Source organism: Macrotis lagotis, chromosome 5, assembly GCF_037893015.1.
Source record: "Macrotis lagotis isolate mMagLag1 chromosome 5, bilby.v1.9.chrom.fasta, whole genome shotgun sequence".
Taxonomy (NCBI): domain Eukaryota; kingdom Metazoa; phylum Chordata; class Mammalia; order Peramelemorphia; family Peramelidae; genus Macrotis; species Macrotis lagotis.
Genome location: NC_133662.1, coordinates 145,033,161 through 145,039,175, shown reverse-complemented (window position 1 = coordinate 145,039,175; position 6,015 = coordinate 145,033,161). Strand labels below are relative to the sequence as shown.

The following is a 6,015-nucleotide window of genomic DNA, read 5'->3' as shown; positions in this document are numbered from 1 at the left end:
TCAGGAAGAAGCTTCTTTTTATTCAAAGAATGATGATGTGGATCTACAGTTGCCATCTGGAGAGAGATCATATGGCAATTGCCAGCAGAAAAGAGGTGAGTATTGGTTATTATTGACTACTTATTGAGATACTAAGGTGACTATTTGTTGAGATGTCATAAATAAGAGAAAGAGGTATTTTTTTCTTCCAGGGAAGAAACTTTGCCCTTTGAAGAGCCTTCAGAGATTTGTCAGATTGTTGAATTCCATGTAGGTCAATCACTTGGGTTCATTGAAAATTAGAGGCATTAGAATAGAGACAGATTTTTGAAACTGTGTAAGTGGTTAATATAGTATGTAAAGATAGGATTTGGATTTCTGGACTGTAGTTTAAAAATAAATAAGATGGGCTCTTGTTCAGGTTTTTATGATTATCTCTAAAGTTGGAAGGGACTTTTTCTGGACCTTCTCACCTTCCTCCTTGACCCCAGCACACATAATTTTACAGATAAATCTGAGATCCATAAAGGTAAACTGGCTTGCCCAAAGTTGCACATGTATTCATGCCCTCTGACTTTTACATTGCACCATGCTACTGGGATGAAGTATATCTAATAAGTATCGGCAAAAACATATTTCTTGTATTCTTGCAAATCTAAACCAGGTAGTTAAACTGAAAATGGAAGGTAAGAAGGAAAATTATTCTAGATATATATGTGAATCAGATGATAGAGTATTAGATTGAACATGAAAACGAATTATGAGTAGCAATGACCAGTCACCATTCTTACACATCCAAACAAAGAACCAGCAATAAAAGTGGGAAATGTGTGGGTAACTAAGAGGGTCAACCCAACTTCTAAAGGGTAAATCAGTCCAAGAAGTTTGAAGTAAATATTCTGAAGACACAATCATCAATAATTCCTATGAGGAAGAAAAGGAGAGCTATCTAAAGAGATTGCTGTTGAGAGTATGAGGAAATTATTCATCAACACTATTAAAAAAGACATAAGATGTCTTTTTGATATAAGATGGAATGAAAAAGGGATTGCAATTCTGTTAAAATAATGAGAAGTATTCCATATCTCAGTGAGTTAAAGTGGATGTTGAGTGCTAAGGACAAGAAAGATTTGGAGACTTTGGTCTTCTTTCTCACTTATGAAAAGGAGCTTTACTGGTGGACAAGTAGGAATGATATGAATGAGTTAGCCTGGAACATCTGAGAACGTGGTTCCTTTCTGGAAGATTGAATAGGCCAAAGAAAGAATACTGTAAATAGAATTAGATAACTTAGGTATCTGTCCTTGTACTCCGATTTAACTCATATTAGTAGGTAGACCTAGTCCCTTCAATTAAAATTTTTTTTTTAAATTTAAGGCAATGGGGTTAAGTGACTTGCCCAAGGCCACACAGCTAGGTAATTATTAAGTGTCTGAAGTCGAATTTGAATTCAGGTCCTCCTGACTCCAGGCTAGTACTCTATCCACTGTACCACCTAGTTGCCCCCTCAGTCCCTTTAATTTCAGTGAGTGGCAAACCAATTGCAAAGGTTGGAAAGATGACTTCCAAGGTTTTTTTCCAGTTCTGAGCTATGATTCTTTTTTTTTTTTTTAAAGCAGATGTTGGGGATGAAAGAAAAGTCAAAAAAAGGTTGGAACTGGATGGGATAATAATTGATGAAGAGTATGTAGAACTAGCCAACTCATATTTTTCTTCTCTGCCAAGGGGAATGATCTTTGAACAGGGAAGGATAGAATAGATTATTTGATAGGGAACTGAAATCTAAGATAATGAGATTTGGTAAGAGAGCATCCAGATGCCCTCAATGACATCAACTCTAAATCCAGAAAATTATATTAAGGACCCTTGAAGTAGCTGGCATTTGTGACCAGAAAGCAAGAGCAATGTTGTAGAAATGGAGAAATATTTTGCAGTTTTCAAAAAAAAAAGGAAGGAAGTTGACATTACAGACTGAGTGGTGATCTTGAATTCTTGGCAGATTTCTAAAGTATTTTATTAAATGATGGTTTGTGTGTATTAGAAAGGAAGTGGTTTATATGAAAAGCATGCATGATTTCATCAAGGAATAACCATTCCAAACATCCTTTCTATTTGGCCATAGTTAAGAGATAGATCATAGGAATGTTGTAGTATTGAAATATAAATGGATTTTTAGCAAAACATTTATCATTTGCTAAGTCTCTTATTTGATCCTCAAGGAAAATGACTCAGAATATTCTTTAATAGTTTGCTCTAGATTTGGAATGACATCTATAATGAAGTCTCTTAAGGACCCGTTTGGCTTTTGTGCTTTTTAACATGTTTATTGATGATTTTGATAATGGTACAGATGACATGCCAGATATGCCAAAGGTATGAGGCCAGGTGGAATTGCTAACAAATGCAATGACAGTTTTGAATATCTTCATGAACTAGAATGAATATAATACAATGAAACTTAATAGGGCTAGAGGTAAAATTCAACATTGGTTCAAAAAAATCATCTTTTCAAGTATAGGGTGAGGAAATGTTTTAGATAATTTATGTGGAAAAGAGCTGGAACTAGCAAACTGGAATTAGCAAAATGAGATAATAAATGTAACATGAAAACAAAAATAGCTAATTCTGTTCTAAATTGTATTGTGAGACATACTGTCCTATGAGACTGGTGAGTCTTACTGTGCTTTACCTGGTTCAGATTATATCTAGAGTTGTCTGAATGTTGGACATTTTAGGAAGGCTATTGAAAAGCTTGACTGCATATAAAGAGAATATGACCTTGATTATGAAGAGACTGGAGGCTATACTCTTCAAAGACTAATTGAAAGAACTGGGATAGAGAAGACTTAGGATAATTTAACAATTGTTTTGAATAATTAAAGAGCTGCCTTATGGGATATTGATTTATTCTGCTTAGTTTTAGAAGGCCAGAAAATAATAGGTAGAAATTGAAGTCCATAAAATTTAATCCTTATGTAAGGAAAAGCTTCCTAAGTGACACATCCAAAAGTGGAATGGGCTCTTTGGGGGGTGTATTGTTTTTGTGAAGAATTCGTTTTGAAGACTAGATGATTGTTTTTCTAGAAAGTTCTGGAAAAATAGATGTAGGTTAGAGTAGATAACCTCAGAAGTTCTTTAAATGCCTGATTCTTTATGTGTTCTAGTCCAATAGTCAGTGAAATCTAGTTTGTAGCTTTGCCTAGGTATGATTCAGGTGGGGAAGAGAATTTGGTTGTTTAGTTGAGGTTAAAAAATTGAGGTTGGGTTGTTAAATTAATCATTGATATGAATATTGAAATTCCTAAGGATAATAGCAGGGGAATATGGAAGAATGGAAGGCTGGGTGCTAGCGCCTAATTCACTAAGTAATCTGAGAGAGTCACATGGAGCTCAGTAGGCAACTGTAAAAAAAAAAAGAAGTGGTGGTAGAGTGCTGTTGCCTTTTTTTAAAGGATACATTGCTTTGAGTTTCAGTTTTATCATTTATAAAAGGGAAGTCATTCTAGATGATTTCTGAAATCTCTTCTTGTTCTTAGATCTATAATCCTTTATCTGCCAAAGATCCTGTGATATTTATTTTCTTTCAAAATACCAAAATTAATGATAACACCATCTACATTTAAGAAGAATGGGAAGGAGAGAATGTTCTCATGGAAAGAGAGAGGGGTGGAGGAATAGTTAGAGGTAGAACCAGTCTAGTCTAATATTGTGGAAGACAAGAAAGAATCAGTGATTTCAGTGTTGCTAAAGAGTCAGGGAGAATGAAGGGTGAGGATAATCATTAGGTTTGGTAGGTCATTGGTTACCCTTGGGAGAGCAATTAAAATAAAGTCATGGGAGCAGTAACAGAAAGGGCTTGAATAGGAGATGACTGGTAAGGAAGTTGGAGCAGCAAGAACAGATTATTCTATCTGGAAATTTCACAGTAAAAATCAAAGAAGGGATGACCCAGTATCTCTTTGAGTTTTGCTGTTGTTGATTTGGTTTGGTTTGTCCTTTAATTTTGCAAAGACTTGATTCTTGAGTATGTGATAAAATACATGGTATCAGGGATTATTTATTGCCAGTGGTTAGATTGTTTAAAGCTATTAGAGAATGAACAGAGAGGTGAAATGACTTGGTTTTATGAAAATTCAAAACATTTATTTGAATTTCCTAACTATGACTAATTACACTGATAACATTAATATTGAATTACCTTTTTTTCCTTTTTCTTTTTTTTTTTAGGTTTTTTGCAAGGCAATGGGTTTAAGTGGTTTGCCCAAGGCCACACAGCTAGGTAATTATTAAGTGTCTGAGGCCGGATTTGAACTCAGGTACTCCTGACTCCAGGGCCAGTGCTCTATCCACTGTGCCACCTAGCCACCCCCTGAATTACCTTTTTAAAAAAACCTTTAATTGGCACACTAAACTCTTCCTGTGTGTTAAGTTTTGTGTAACATATTTCTTGGTTTGTAGCTTCTGAGAGTTGAGGAAACATTGCTAACAAAAATTTTCATTTTTATTAAAGTCAAAATTAATAAAGCATCATTAAATGCAGTTTTGTCTCTGATTCTAAAATATACTCCATAATGAATTCATCATGCATACTGGAAGATTTTTTGAAGTGTTTTTGTATTGCTGAAAAAGTTCTTGACAATTTATCTGATTTCCTAATTTACCTGAGTGGTAGTAAGTTTCTATTTTGATACACTTAAGCAACATAACTTGTTTTTACTTGCAAATATGTGGCGTGTATTTTAAATTTAAAAAAAAATTAAATTCTTCTTTTGAAAACTAATGTGATAAAATGTATGTGTTCTCAGCAAATTTCATTCTTTATTTAAGGCAATGGGGTTGAGTGACTTGTCCAAGGTTACACAACTAGGCAGTTATTAAAAGTGTTTGAACTCAAATTTGAACTCAGGTCCTCTAGGACTGGTGCTCTATCCTAGCTGCTCCATCAGCAAATTTTATTCTTAACAGATTTTCTCTTGATACAATTAAATTTATCTCATTGATACATGCAAAATAGGTTTGTTTTTTTTTAAATTTATGGCATTTCTTTCAAACTGTAATGTTTCTTTGTCTTTGAACCAGTGTCATTTTAAGTTTTCTTAGAAATTGTCTTTCCTTCTGGTTGTCTACCAAAGTATGTTTTATTGTGGTAAAGTGAAAGAAAATAATCCAACATTTTCTAAATTGCTTTTGTTTGTTTGACACTGGGTTTGACATTGAAGAGAGTTAAAAGTTTAGATAAATAGTTCTTGCATAAATTACACAATCTAAGAGTATAAATTATATGCAAGGACAATAATAATGCAGGGTAAACTTGATAGAGGAGGAGAAAGAATATATTGGATCAGAAGACCCAACTTTGCCACATAGTTAGCTATGTGACTATGTCATATAATCTCTCTGTTGTCCCCCCCCCCATATTTAAAATGGTAGTAATACTTCCAATATCTTTTTCAGGCGATTGTTGTGAAAAAAGTACTCTCTAATACTTTTAGTGCTACAGAAATTGAGTTAATAATTATTTTAAAGAAACATAAAATATAATGATGTGGAATAGAAGGAAAAAACCATTATAAGTTGTGGGATGGTGAAGAGGTTGTTGAAAAGGTAACTATTGGATTAGATTGAAAAGGAATGATAGAATTTCATTAAGCCCTTCCCTTTTAGTTCAGTTTCACTTTTTTTTTTGCTAATTAGATTTTTGCCTAGAGCAGCTGTCTGAAGCTTTTTCTTTAGTCTTGCTATTAAATCTCCTTGCATCTTTTGATATTATCTACTGCCCCTTCTTCCTGGATGCTTTGTCTTCAGTTTCCTCCTCCCTAACTGTTCCTTTCTATTTTCCTATGCTGGATCATTATTTCTGCCTTCTAAATGTGGGAGATATGAATGGGGAGATGGGACTAACCTCTGTCCTGGGGCTTCTTCTCTTGCCATTTTATACTCTTGAATTTTACTGATCAGCCCCATTGGAGTCAGTTATCTGTCTGCAAATGATCCCAAGTTCTATATGGCTGGACCTACTATTTTTTCTGACTAGCA

General features: G+C 34.2%; 1 protein-coding gene and 1 long non-coding RNA gene across 3 annotated transcripts in view; one reads left to right on the top strand and one right to left on the bottom strand.

Moving 5' to 3' along the window:
• The window catches only part of HBS1L (HBS1 like translational GTPase), a 125,804-nt gene that overhangs the window by 57,553 nt on the left and 62,236 nt on the right, over positions 1 to 6,015 (top strand). The window contains exon 1 of one of the 2 annotated variants that reach the window (XM_074187638.1): positions 13 to 95. The exons of the other annotated variant lie outside the window; for it this stretch is intronic. The gene's annotated coding sequence lies outside the window, so the exon portion shown is untranslated. Of the gene's footprint in view, positions 1 to 12; positions 96 to 6,015 lie in introns of those variants that run through there. 2 annotated transcript variants of the gene reach the window in all.
• The window catches only part of LOC141487994 (uncharacterized), a 13,751-nt gene extending 7,736 nt beyond the window's left edge, over positions 1 to 6,015 (bottom strand). The window contains exon 1 of the long non-coding RNA XR_012468561.1: positions 5,882 to 6,015. This is a non-coding gene — a long non-coding RNA (uncharacterized LOC141487994). The remainder of the gene's footprint in view (positions 1 to 5,881) is intronic.